This window comes from Mixophyes fleayi, chromosome 6, assembly GCF_038048845.1.
Source record: "Mixophyes fleayi isolate aMixFle1 chromosome 6, aMixFle1.hap1, whole genome shotgun sequence".
NCBI classification, from domain to species: Eukaryota; Metazoa; Chordata; class Amphibia; order Anura; family Limnodynastidae; genus Mixophyes; species Mixophyes fleayi.
In genome coordinates, this window is record NC_134407.1 from 213,814,983 (window position 1) to 213,829,784 (window position 14,802).

The 14,802-nt window shown below is 43.8% G+C and overlaps 1 protein-coding gene across 1 annotated transcript in view; it reads right to left on the bottom strand.

The window, feature by feature from the left end:
* Positions 1–14,802, bottom strand: part of LOC142159775 (uncharacterized) — a 274,567-nt gene that overhangs the window by 6,027 nt on the left and 253,738 nt on the right. The window lies entirely within an intron of this gene.

A 14,802-nucleotide genomic window follows, 5' to 3' on the forward strand; every position in this document is an offset into this window, starting at 1 on the left:
GACCATTAAGGGTGGGCACCCGAAGTCCCCAAATGGACTAAGAGAAACGGATATTATAATAAATATGATATATATTGTGACAGGATCGACCGCCTATGCCACCCTGTCTGTTGTTGCCTGAAACCAGCTGGGCTTACTTTGCCACCGTGTCCTTTCATTATTCCGAAATACGCCCCTCCTGCCGCAGTGGGCGGGGCCTGCAGCCACCACTGAGCTCCTTCTATGGTACTCAGAACCACGTTCCTTCTGGGTAACTGATGCTGCTAGCGCACCTCGTTGCTGGTGTACCTGGGCTGGTACTCCTGACCTCTTACTATGGATCAGGGTTGCTGTGGATGGATCCCCCCTGGCCTATCACACTAACCAGGGCTGCATGGGTAGCAGGCAGAGCGGTGGTACTGGAAAGCTTGGGTCCAAACCTCAGAACAGACGGAGAACGGATTAGTTTTAGGGCCTAATCTGCAGGTCACAGGAATACAGCAATATTGAAGATGTTTACAAGCAGGTCTTTGAAGCAAGATTACTTATCTGCTCACACTGGATGGAGGTACCAGTGATCAGGTCAGATGTTGAAATCAGAAGAATGATACAGAGCAAGAAACGGCCATTTTCCCCTGAGGTGTGTTGCAGCCACTTTAAAGGATTATAATCAGTCACCACAGTAAAATGTCGTCCATACAAATAAGGTTGTAGTTTTTTCACTGCCCACACAATGGCCAAACATTCCTTCTCAATTGTGGCATACCCCACCTCCCTATTTAGCAGTTTTTGGCTCAAATAGGCCACAGGGTGCTCCTGCCCATCTGGCACTACCTGACTAAGTACTGCTCCCAGTCCATGCTGTGATGTGTCAGTTTCCACAATAAAGTCCTTGTCATAATTAGGCGCCAACAGTACTGGAGCATAAACCAGGGCTTCCTTTAACAACTGAAATGCCAGCTCGCAAGCGGGTGTCCAGTCAACTACTTTGGGGAGTTTATTCTTAGTAAGATCCGTCAGGGGCTTCGCTACAGTACTAAAGTCTGGGACAGAAGGTCTGTAGTCCCCATGCAGTCATTGTCTCTACCTTAGCTCTTAGTTGGTTCTGACCTAACCCTTCCTCGCCCCACGCGATCACCCAGGTGCTGTACCTCTGACATCCCCATCTGGCACTTCTCTGCCCTAACAGTGAAACATGTCCACCCCATGTTCCCTAACACCAGCCCTATTTGCTCCAGATTATCTCCCTAAATCTTACTGAAATTGGAAATGTCCTCTAGGTAACCCTGAACTCTGTCCAACTCATCTACAAAAGCATTAATACAGGGCATGGGGTAGGTGTCAGACATGGGCACTGGCAGGAGACCTACTATGTCTACAGACACTCGCTGAAAAGTTTCCCCAATAATTGCCAAGGACCGGAGGGGAGCATGAACATTGGGGCGCCCAGGACGCTGACACACATCACAGGACTTACAGTAGGCCCGGACGCCATCCAACATTCCAGGCCAGAAGAAGTTCTGTGTCAGGCGCTTCAGTGTTCGGTCTCTGCCCTTGTGTCCTGCCATAGGGATTTCAGGGACAACTGACATTAGTTGCGCACGAAAGTCCCGTGGTACCACCAGTTGAACTTGTTCCCAGACTGGTCTATCCCCATCTACCTTCCTAGCTACACGGTACAACAACCCTTTATGCCAGGCCACACTCCCTACCTTGCTGGAGGGCTGCCGCCAGCCTGGTCCCTCATGCCTTCCAGTTAGGGATCAGAAGAGAGCTGCGCTGCCCTGAACTCTTTACTGCGGAACTCACTATCGTCTAAGTCAGGATGCGCTGCAGGGGGGGTCTATGCTGGGGTGACTAGGGTCAGTCAAAGTGGGGTCAGTCAATGGGGTGTCACTGTGATCAGCCCTACTCACCGCTGGAGCTGGCATACTGCTAGGGACAGGAGCATCACCGGGCACCCCCACAAGATCAGGTTGGCAAGAGACAACATCCTCTGCATTGCTAGGGGACGTAGTCTTTCCACAGGAAAAGGGCTGGCTGTTTCCTGAAGAAATAGCAGATGTGGTCTTTTCCTCTGGGCTGGCTGAAGCAGTGGTTGCAGGTGATGACTGTTTTCTAGCAGCTGTGGTCTTTTCCTCTGGACTGGGCTGTGCAGGTGCAGATCCTGAAGACTGTAGCTTAGCAGCTTGGCTCTGGATAATAGAGCTGAGAAATGCAGTCACAATTCCGCCCCCAACATCGTTGCTCAAAATCACATCAGTTGGGAGGCCATCCATAATGGCAACATCTGGCAACTCCTGGCCATCTCCCCAGTCCAGATACACCCTTGCTACAGGCACTTACTTCTCCAGTCTATTTGCCACAGTAACTTTGGCAGTGCGATCCTGCAATACTGCAGCAGGATCAATAAGATGGAGACTCCCAACAGTAATTAAGGCCCCTGAGTCTCTCAGCCCTTCACCTTGCAGGGGTCCCACTTGAACCGGCTGCAGGTTTCTCCACTTTTTGGGGGGTCTTTTGAACACACAGGTGACTCTCCGCTGAGTCACCTTCAGACATACCACACTCCATTGGGCTGGCAGGGGTGGAAACAGTCTCTAATGGCTCACCTTCGCCAGATAAGCAAGTTAGTCTGGTCCCAGGACTCGGATTAGGGGCACGAGTCTGGGTGCTGGGGCTGTGGGACAGTCCATCCTTAAATGACTGATTTTCCCACAGCTGTAGCACTTTTTCTCCAGCCTGGGCTCCGGTGGTCTCTGATAACTGCCAGGGACAGGATGGAGCGGCGCTGGCGAATGGCACCCGAAGGGTTAGGTACTTGCTTTTGGGGGTGAGTGGTAGAGGGGTGTCCCCGTTTCTACAGTCCTTTCGTGTTGGCTGTTAACCTTCTGCCAGTGTGGCCTCACTGCCACATACTGATCAGCCAGCTGCTTCCAGGGTGCCTGGCTTCCGGTCCCATTCTGTCACCTCCGGTGCGCACCGTCGGTGAAACTGCTCTTGGCACATCAAGTCTATTACCTTATTCACTGTCTGGGCACCTGACCCGCGCACCCACTTCCTGGCAGACTCCCGCAGCAGGTTGGCAAACTCCTCATGAGTGCCGTGGAAGTCATTTGCAAAGTCCCAGAACTTCAGACGATAGGTCTCTGGGGTAATACCGTTTAAGGAGTGCTCTTTTCACTATATCGTAGTCCGCACAGTCCTCTGTGGGCACCCCACGGTATGCCTCCAATCCACGTCCTTGCAGTGGGGGCACCAGATGCTTAACCCATTCCTCTCTGGGTACAGTGTGTAGTCTGCAAGTCCTTTCAAATATCTGCAGGTGCTGATCAATATTCCAAACAAAGTCCTCAAATTTAGGGCAAGGTAAAGATAACAGTCCTGATCCTCTAGGGGGCACCTCCCCCCTGGGCTGCATGGCTGGAGCCCTTCCCTCTTGGCGCCATGCCTCGATGACCTGTGCCCGCTCAGCTGCAGATGCTTGGTCTCCTAAGGTCGCCAGCTGGATCTTTAGCTCGGCAGCCCTACGCTCATCATAGGATAGAGGGGCTGGTGAAGTCTGCTGGGTAGGTCTCTGTAGGCTGTTGAGCAGGGATCAGCACCTCTCTCATCTCCGCCCTGTTTGGCGAATGGCTGATGTCAATGCCCTTGGCACTGCACAGAGTCTCGAGATCCGCCCTGGACACGTTGGTGTAATCAGACATCCTGTGTGTTCTTCTGGCTGCAGTTATTCCTCTCCTGAAAATCTCGGCTCTCCTGATTGGTTCACGAAAAGCCGCCTGCGGTATCCCACTGCTTGCCACCAGAAATCTGTGAAAGGATGGACTATGCCACCCTGTCTGTTGTTGCTGGGAACCGGCTTGTCTTACTTTGCCAAAATCCCCTTTCGTTATTCCCAATATGCCCCTCCTGCAACAGTGGGAGGGGCCTGCTGCCACCACTGAGCTCTTTCTATGGCACACAGAACCACGTTCCTTCTGGGTAACTGACGTTTCTAGCGTACCTCGTTGCTGATTTACCTGGGTTGTTACTCCTGACCTCTTACTATGGATGAGGGTTGCTGTGGATGGATCCCCCCTGGATCTGCAGGTCACAGGAATACAGCAATATTGAAGATGTTTGCAAGCAGGTCTTTGAAGCAAGATGTTTATTTGCTCACACTGGATAGTGATACCAGTGATCAGGTCAGATGTTGAAATTAGAAGAATGATACATTTCAGTGTAAATGTCTGTGGATTTTATACAGATTTGGACACAGGCTATTTTTAGAATCAGAATGTAACCCCGTTTACCAAAACATGGATTTACTTGCATTGCAAAACCACTAATATTTACACTTAGCTATGAAATTCTTAAAAAAACTTGCTATGATTTCCTGGATCTTATTTCAGAGGCAGGAGACCCACTAGCAAGTCAAAAGATCTGACTGGCATGAATACTTCAGTCAGTCACCGAATACACAATCCCACAGAACAACAACAAAAAAAAAACAAGCCACTTCCCCACATCACAATACACCAAAGGCTTGGTAAACAAAGGCTCATTGTATCAGATATATACATCAGACATAATGCATTTCCTCTATAGAGGCTAAAAAGAAAAAACACATTTTCTACCCTGGTCTCAGAAATAAGGATTTCCTATCTTAAAATATACACAATATTAAAAATAAGTGCATTGGCAATTTATATAAATAAGCACCCCACGCTATTTCCTTTAAATATATTTATACCAAAAGTTATTTATCAGTGATCCAGTAACACCCCTCCCCTCCTTGTCTATGCGGCAACCAGCATGCCATGTCCGACGATTTGGCTCCTGATCCGCAGTACCCGGCTCTTCCTGCCAAGACAGTCCATCCGCATTGCTGTGAGCCTTTCCTTGACTGTGAATTATGTTAAACTCACAAATTTGAAGTGCAAGGCTCCAGCGCAACAAACGGCCATTTTCCCCTGAGGTGTGTTGCAGCCACTTGTGTGTATATATTATAATATATATATATATATATATATATATACACACACACACACACACACACTTAAAAAAATGTTTAAATCTCAAGGCACTACCGGAGGAACATATGGAAGCTGAACATGAAGCACCCACTGTATGAATGTTTGTTCATCTGGCATCTTTCTTTGAAATAAAACAAAAATAGCTAACACTTGACCCGTAATCTAAATATGGAGCAAACCAGCATCCAGCCAGTCTTGCAATAACATAAGTAACCTGGACAATCGAAAAGAAGAAGTAGGATACACCTTCTTTTCACATAAGGAAATATATATATACTCCAGACACAATGATTTATTTTGACTGAACCCGGTTTCCGAGCCTGAAGCATAGTTTGCACCACACGCTCAGACAAACCCTTAGCTTGAAGGATCATGGCTTCAATAGCCACATGTTAAAGCTAAATGTTCTAAACAAAGATAATAAAACGGTCTTGGACTTAACAGGTCTGACCGGTACTGCAGATGCCACGACCAACCCCCTGCCATGGAGAGAACGTCTGTGTACCATGCCCTCCAATGCCATTCCACTGCCACAGAATGACCAGAAACACACTCTCTCTTTACCTTCATTAAGACCCTCGGAAGCATGGCTATCAGTGGGAACAGATAAACTAGACTGAACTGCCAAGGGATCGACATGGCATCTATTGAGACAGGCAACTGATCTCTTGCTCTGGAGCAGAAAAGCTGGACCTTGTGGTTGAAATGAGACGCAATTATGTTGACGTCCAGTTTACCCCACCTGTCCACCAACTCGAGAAACACCTCCGGATGCAGGGACCATTTGCTGGGCTGCAGAATCTGCATACTCAGAAAGTTATAAAAATTGCTATGATGACCCAAATGTAAGATTTGACCCATTAAAAAAATCTTGTGCATCTCATGGCTAAAGAACTCTTGGTACTGCCCTGGCAATTAAGATATGCCAGACTGTATTTTCACTGCCCTTCTCTGCAGCAAACGTTCCATGCTGATCAGAGCCTGGAACATCACTTGCAGTTCCAATACATTGATTAGAAGTTTAGATTCCTCCAGAGGCCAAAGACCATGAAAACAGGCATGAAGACAGACTGAACCCCAACCCCAAAGACTGGCAACCAGTGTAACCAATTCCAAATAGAGAAAAGGCGACCCCTGCAGAGATTGTCTTTCTGCAACCACCAAAAGATCGAGTGACGCACAGAAGAACAATGACAAAACACCTGACTGGAAAGGTTCAGATGGGTTCTGTTTCACTTTGAGAGGAGTTACATCTGAAACTCCTGTGCAAGAAACTGAGCAAACTGGACTGCATCGAAAGTCGATACTATCTTGCCTAGAACATTCATGCCAATAGTAATCTTTGCCAACCGCGCAACCGTTTGGCGAGAACCCCAGGTGGAAACGGGTAACAAGACTGCAGCCAATGGGACATCTGGACAACCAAGGTTCACTCAATAAATCCTCCAAAAGGAAGGAAGAGGGAAAACAAAAATAATTATTTGACCGCTGTGCAAAGAGAAGGCGCTGCAGTATCAGGGACTACTGACTCAGGAATACCCAGTACCTGGCACACAGCCCGTATCAACTCTTCCACCCCCTGACAGTCAGAAGGAACTTCCTCTACAAAAGAGCAGTTCTCTACATCCGACTCCACAACCACTTCACCCTCCTCGTGGGAAGAGCAGTCAAAATTTTATACATTTTCCAGCTGAGGCGCGGCCACCTATTTGCACCTACAGGGGGAAGATGGTGTAGAGGATTCCAACATTTTGTCTAATGAGGATGATACAACAACAAAACCCTGCACCAAAGCCGCCAGCCCTCGTTCTGGTGTCTACACACAAGGAGTCAGAGACCACTAGGGAAGAAGTGCAGAGAGTGCCCCATCCATCAATCCAGTGTGCCTAGCAGGGGCTTATATTAGTACTGTAACCCCTACCTGACCCACAGATCCAGCCCCCTAAGGAATCGAATGGCTGTCTCTAGAAAGAGACAGCCATCCCAGTGAGCCCACCGCGGTTTCCTAACTTCCCTCTCCCAGCACTGTGCAACGGTGAAGCATCGACTGCTTTAGGACACAGGGCACAGACTGCTCCGACTGTGGCCAGCTCCCAGGAGATACCCTGTGATGGGTGCTTGGCACAGCAGAGGAGGCACCTCAACAACACTTTTAATCCTCTCCCCCTCGCCAGTACCAACAGCTACAGCCGCTGCTAAACGGAGCCGCCAATACGGCTCAGTGAACAGAGGAGGCAAAAGCCTCCAAGTAAAAAATAAGTAAAACATACAGAAAATTAAATTAAAACTTAAACAGGGTCTGCTAGCAGCTAAAAAACGTCCCTAAACGCTGAGTATAAACAGGAAGGAACCTATAGAGGGGAAGGAGCTAAAGCTAGCTAACAACTTTCTTAAAGTGCCACACACCTATCACACCTACACTATACCTCAATGTCTCCCAATTGGAAGTGGGAGAAAAGAGGATTTTCTTTGATTATATGTTAAGGGTTTTAAGTATATCTAGTTGGGTATGGATATACAGGGTGGGAGGTGTTAGGTTTATACAAGCTACTAATGTTTTATTTACAATTCCTTTTTATCTGCTGGAAAATGTATGATTTATAAATATTCATCTATTGTTATTACATTATACAAAATGATTTTAGAGGGTTGATATTTGATATGATGGAATTTTGCAGTTGTATGATTGTTTGTTATGCACAAGACTGGGTGATCGTCTATTGGGACTGTCATGATTTTAGTTAATACAGGTTTAAAAAATCATGTTTGTTACAGTAACTATAGGTAGGGGGCTTCATCTGCTTATGTAGCATGTAAGGGGTCTTAATGATCACCTCAAACTATCCTTGGTTTTGACGCAGGTTAAGAAACACAATCCTGACATAGCAGCCTGGTAGCAACGCATTTAGAGGCAATAGCATCCTTGCTATTAAACGATCTTGGGTGGGCGGGGCTTATCATTATTCTCAAATCATCTAGCTATAGAGATGTATCCATCCTAGTTAAGAAAATCTAACATTTTGTTATGGAACAATTACAGACTAACACGTATGGTAGGTTTGTGTTTCTTCATGATATAATTAACACTTGAGCCTTAGTTCTCCTTGAGGAGAACTAAGGCTGACTTTCTCTGAAAGTTTCTCGTTATAGCTCTATCCTCAGGCACTCCGCTGCTTTATGTGGGAGACTTTAACAATGTGATGGATAATGACTAGATAGATGGAGGGATTATTCTACCACACTACCGATACCCACTGATCCCACGGCTTTAGCCAAACTGATATCTGACCTCGGTTTGACTGATGTCTGAAGAATTAGGTTTAAACAATCTCAACTATTTTCTTGCCACTCAGCGTACCATATACTTTGTCCCTGTTTGACTTGACTCTCTTTAGTACCCTGCTTCCCTTAGTAGGAGATACTATTGCTTAGAGGCGTCTCAGATCATTCACCCTTATCCATATGTATAACTCTTAAGCCAGAAGTTGGTGCCAATTTATGGAAATGTAATCCCTTTGTTTGTAATAATGGGTTAGGGCAGTGATATGATAACAGAATGGGAGAGATATTTTGAAGTAAATACAAATACCATCCGCTCACCTGTGTTATGGGATGCCTTTAAGGCTTTTCTTTGAGGCACACTAAGTAACAGAATGGCGGCTCGAAAGAAATCTCCAAATAGTTGGAGACTCAAATGGAACAGAGGCACCAGGACCTGGAAAAGACATATCTTTTTTCCCATTCTGAACACGATCGTTTACAGTGCCTCTGGGCACAAAGGGGCTGGACAGATTATTTAGCTTGAATTGTATATATTACATAGAGTTTATTATATTCCTATGAAACTGAGGAAATTGGGTATGAGAAGATTCCAAATGCCCTAAATGTGGCATGGAGTCATCTGATTTCTGGCATCTTCTTTGGTCCTGTTCAAGGTACAAAAGGTTCTGGGAAACAGCGAAGAGATGTATTCAATCAACAGGGATTAGATTACCCTTTTAGTCCCCAGGAATAGATCCTCTCTATATGTTATTTGTTTACAGACTTTGACGAAAGTCTCTGCTGCAAGAAAATGGATGGCTGCAGAAGAACCTTCATTTGGCAATTGAATAGCCCTATTAAAGACACGATTGGCCATGAACGTTACATCTGTATGGCCAGGGTTTCAATGCCAAATTATAAAATGTGGTAAAGATGGCTTAAGTCCACAATACACTTTAACGTCTGTAGCTAAATATATAATTTTCATGCATGCTTTATAAACACATTCACCTAGTTAAGGTGTTGTATATGTATATTAAGTATAACATTTGTGTGTATTTATATATATATATATATATATATATATATGTGTAATGTATGTTTTACTACTATTATATAGGGTATATTTATTATATAATTGTATATGTATATAAAGATTTGTTTTTTACATTTAATATCATACTACTATACCCTGGGAATATGGTGCTGGGGGGTCAATTTTGGAGAAATAAACATTTTATTTGATACTGTCGACAGTCATAATTTTTTTTTTTTATCTTAAAAGAATGCAAAAAACCTTGTAAAACAATTTAAGTGTTACTAAAAGTAAATTGGAGAAAGTAAAATGTTCCATGAAATTTCAGCCATAGAATTTATAAATGATAAACACTTACATTTTTTATGTCTTTGCCCAGCAATCTGACTCCATTGATCTCTGTTAAATGAGATGACACATGCAAGTTTACCATATGGAATATATAACAAGTATATTGCAACGTACCCCAGCACCTTTCACTTGAGTCTGGAGTCCCTGGACCACGTACCATGGCTCTCCCCCACCTTTGGCATTCTGATATTTCTTTCATATCACTTCCTGTCACCAATCTACTCCATACTGATCAGTGACTTCCTCCTTTCCTATCCCTTCCCCTCTAGTTCTCTATCTTTCTTCCCCTCCCTTCTCCACTCTTCCCCACTGTAACAGTGACCATGCGTGACTATTTTCTGTATCACTGTATTGCTTGTTTGTTTTTATGTTGATTACTCTGTTATTTGCTTTTATGTTATCCTTATGTATGCCTGATCCTCTGGTTTATTTCTTTAACCTGCATCTGCTTTCGTAAAATCCAATAAAAATGTTTATTAAAAACAAACAAAAAAAATAAAAGAATTAAATGACACTTTGATGTCGGCTAAGGACGTGGAATGTGACGGCGTATTAGCCGACATATCATATCTTCTCGTCTCACCCTTTTCCCAACTTGTCTTAGGGCCTCACGATTAGGAAAATAACTTGTGTTGGTGGAAGGCATCTAGCTGGTTACATGCCAGACAACGATTGCTGATGTTTTGAAGTGTTTTTGCACAGTCTTTGATCTCTGACCTTGCAACAGCAACATCAGTTTTTTCTGCCCTAGGTGGATGATTATGCTCACTGTGTGAGAGCAGGTCTCAGGAATGGGACAATTCCCTTGTGATGGCATAGGCTGGACACTTCTCAGAATTTTCCTCAGTGCAATGCCAGTAACAACGTTCTCCTCTCCTCTTGGGTCAGACTCTCTTCATCAACAGAGACAGTGAAGGCTCCCGGGATTCCCTCATCCAGAGACCGAATGCGGCCAAATGGTAAACTTTTAACCTGTCCTTCTCTGTGAAGGGATAGTTCAGTGCTTGTTCCCAGTTTTTGGCGTTGCTCTGAACTTGACCCATCGGAGTAAGGATTAGATGACTCATTACTTGTTTGATTAAGATCTTATTTTTTTAAGATTACGGAATAGGTAATCTTGTAACAATGTATTAAAAAAGCTATTTTAAACGTTTTTTGGTTTTTATTTGAAGTCACAACATAGCAGAGTATGCTAAACGTGTTTGTAAATGTTCTATGAGGGGTTGACTGCTATCCTATATCTGAAGGTGGGAAAGGCCAATTAGTATCCACTGTCTTCCACAGAAGTAGCCCAGACATTTTGTCTGGGAACCAGCAGGGGAGCCACTGCATAAAAACACCTCATCTCCATTCCCCCTGGTCCAGCACCCATCAATATTCAAGAATGAGAGCCAATGGTTTGCCAGGGGAGGGGAAAATACTGTTCAAATTTGACCTTGGATATAAGGAGTCTCTCTAGAGGGAGAGGCTGTTCATTCTGAGAATTGATTCCTGGAAGGTGCACAATTGGCTGGTGTTGAGTTTTCGTTATCTACCACTGGATTACATCTACAGCTGAGAGAAATCCATGGGTCTTGGATTCTGTAAATCAGGACAGCCATGTAACTATAACTCCTTAAGCTAGTGGGATATCATCAACATTTATTTATATTGCGCCAGCAAATTCCGTAGCATTCGGATATGGGACAAATAGTGTGGTAAATCTGCCTAGCATTTATTTACTGTTTGTAAATAATATTTTAGTACTTGTTTTTATTACAGTAAATGTATTGTTATACTTTCTAACTGCATTTGCCTGAATGATTGTAAGAACCCCAGAAAGTACTGGGCAGACTTCCCTGGCGTACTAAGGCACCCTTGGGTGGGCAGCCAGCGTAAAGTGGGTAGAATTAGGCCAGATAAACCTGGTATCCTCACACCTGTTTTCTGTGCTTACATTTGATTAAATGTTATATATATATATATATATATATATATATATATATATATAGCTGGGTGGCCTGAAAATGTTCCTCTGCATGTAGTGAATGGACTGGTGCAGGTGGTTATTACACTAGCAGAGGAGAACACACAGGAACTGGATTAATGGACCAGACTGGAACCGGAATGCTGAAAGAGGATTGCTGTAACCGGAATAGAACCGGAATGCTGGAATGGAACCAGAGTGCTGGAATCAGACTGGAGCCAGAATGCAGACTGCACTGTCCGAGCTGGATTAATAGCAAGGCTGTAGCAAGTTAGATGGGAACCAGGTTGGCATCTGAAATACAACATTACACTGGCAAAGGCTCCAGGAAATCCTTTTATAGTTGTTGCTGGTTCCTGATTGGAGACTGCAGTCAGCTGGGCAGAAGCAGCACTCTGAGTTACTGACATGGATTAAGTGACTATATCCAAGATGGCAGCTCCCATTAACTGGTTTTGGAGGGAATCTGAAATCGAGACTTATCGCCTGAATGGCTGAGTGAAATCATGTGACTTAATCAAAGATGGCCACGCCCATACTCTGATTCCGGAGGGATCTCTGGAGTGGAGACAGACTGGAGTATCTTACAGAGAGGTCTGAAACCAGCAGAGCCTGAGGACTGTAGGGACAACTTGGAAATGCAGCGAGGAATTAAGTGACAGAACCTGAGAGTCTGGTGTGTGACATATATAGACACACACACATTATATTTTATATATATATATATATATATATATATATATATATATATATATATATATATATATATATATATATATACACACACAGAGATACATTATTTTACCTTACAAATGTGTGTGCGCATAATAGAATACACTTCTGTAAATCAAACTGAAGACGTTTTTGTTATTAATTTGACCTGTGGTACAATGCTGGGATTAGAACTAGAAAAATGTGTGTGAGTGATTCATCTTTTTGGAGACGGTGTTTAATTATGTTGATTTTATAATATAAACATTACTAGGCTGCTTAGTTACCATTTGTATGCCTTGCCTTTAAAACTCGCTAACTCTGTTGCATTATCCTGCAAATGTGATGGGGGATGATATTGTAGAAGATCTGTCCTGAAAGCTATAAGAAAAGGAGTTACAGGATTGCTAACTTCTATCTTGTCAAAAGAAGTTTGACCATAAATTTTCCGAGCACAGTGGTGTCTACTGACCACACCCTGGCCACACCCACTGTGGGGTACCTCTGATTATGTCTGCTACATCTATAGAGATAACAACAGTGGAGGCAAACTTGTCAGCTCTTATAAACATACCAGCATGATACTTAGGAGGGAGAAAGAAAGGGGGGAAAAGCAGCAAACTTCTGTGTACAACAGGACTTGATTAATTTAACATAAATTAACACCTGTACTTCTGTTAATGTTTTTCTTGCATGTTGGAAGGTAGCACATATTATATATGTATCAACAATGACCATAATGTTTCCAGTCTCTTATTTATTTGTTCACATTTTTGTTATACAAAGGATCAGCACACTTTATTTTTGGCCAGTTAGTTATAGTTATAGACTAGAGGACGAGGATTAATGTGAGTTTCTATTCTATCAGCCTCTGTCCCACAGGAGATCTCCACCTGGGAGGGGGGAAAGGATGTCTGACTGATGCCAACAGAATGTGGCGCAGCAAGCAAGAGAAACCAGTGATACCAAGATCCTTTTTCCTTGCATTGGCTGAGAAAACGCATGGTTTCACCCATGCATCGAAAACTGCCATGACTAACCTAGTCATTGCTTACTGGTATGCCCCGGAATTCTTTACCATTGCCTCCAGGTATTGTGAAAAATGATTGGCTTTCTTGCAGGGTAATCCTGGTGGGCTGGTTGCAACAGAGCCGTCACATCTTCCAGCTATAGAGAGTGCAAATTGATTTCATCTAGCTCTTGAAAGTAAGCATGTTACATGATGGGGTGTGTGGCCTGGATGCCTTCGGAGCTGGTTGTGTGTAGTGTGAGCTCCACAGTGACCCCGAACAATCCTGATCCATCAACCTTAAAACCCTGCGGATTTTGTCCCATCTTTGGGATATAGAATTGGGAGCTCAGTGACAATAAAAGATAGATAACTGAAGGAAGGATAAGGGTTAAGATAGAATTTTATATCATATTCTAAATTTTATGTACTGTAGACACGATATGCTTATGTCCAATCGTGACCCTCATATATGTTAAGTATTGGAAGCTGTCAGGCGTGGGTCTCTTCTTTATGTTTGAATGTATTGTGATGTAATTCATGCTTAAAGGGAGAACTCTGGCCATGAAGGGCCTGAACAACAAAGTCGTTCTCTACTTCACTTAATGCTCTGTATATACAATATAGATGTTTGAATAAAATCAAGTATTATAGGAAGTTCATGATCGCAATTATATATTTTATGTGACAGGACTTTAGATATGATATTTAATTAACTTGCGGATGTTTTGAGTCCTTGGAACCATACCCCGCTTAATAGCCAATAAAAGTCTAATCACGTATCATCATCATATGATTTATTGGGGTCCTTGGACCAAGATGACTATCTTGTATCTATGCATGTTTTGTTCATTGAAGACCTTGGTTATAACTAATGATGTTTGGACAGGTACCAGCCAAAAGGCTATATACCTGTATGTAAGATTTTAATGGTATGTCTATTCAATAAAGGAAGATTTGCTTTTCATCTGACACTACATTCTGAGATATTATTTCCATATCAATTGGGACATTGGTCTGTAACCCACAACCACCATCCACAGACCCTAACCAAGAAACATTGGGACCCCTATCCAGAATACTGGACCGACGCAGGAGCAAGGCATACCCTTCCGCCACCAGAACGTACCGCTAACGTCATCCAAACTTCACAGAACTTACATTGGAGACTTTGCGAAGACAAACTTCACTGCTCGTGCTGTCAGGGAAATGCAGACACAAGTCAGATTTAGAGTAATTCCTGTGCCGTGAGCTCACATCCCTGCCAGCTCTTTGGCAGGTCCATCTAATAGTGGCCCTTACAAGTGACCTGCAACTCACCACATCGATACTGAGCCCTGCTCTCCCATGGGCTACACATACTTTTATACTCACCGAGTCCAGTTTCCTGCTCCAAGCAGCATCGATAAACTGTAGCAGTTCAGTCTCCCTGCATAGCACTGTCTGTTACATCTAAGAATACAAGGTACTT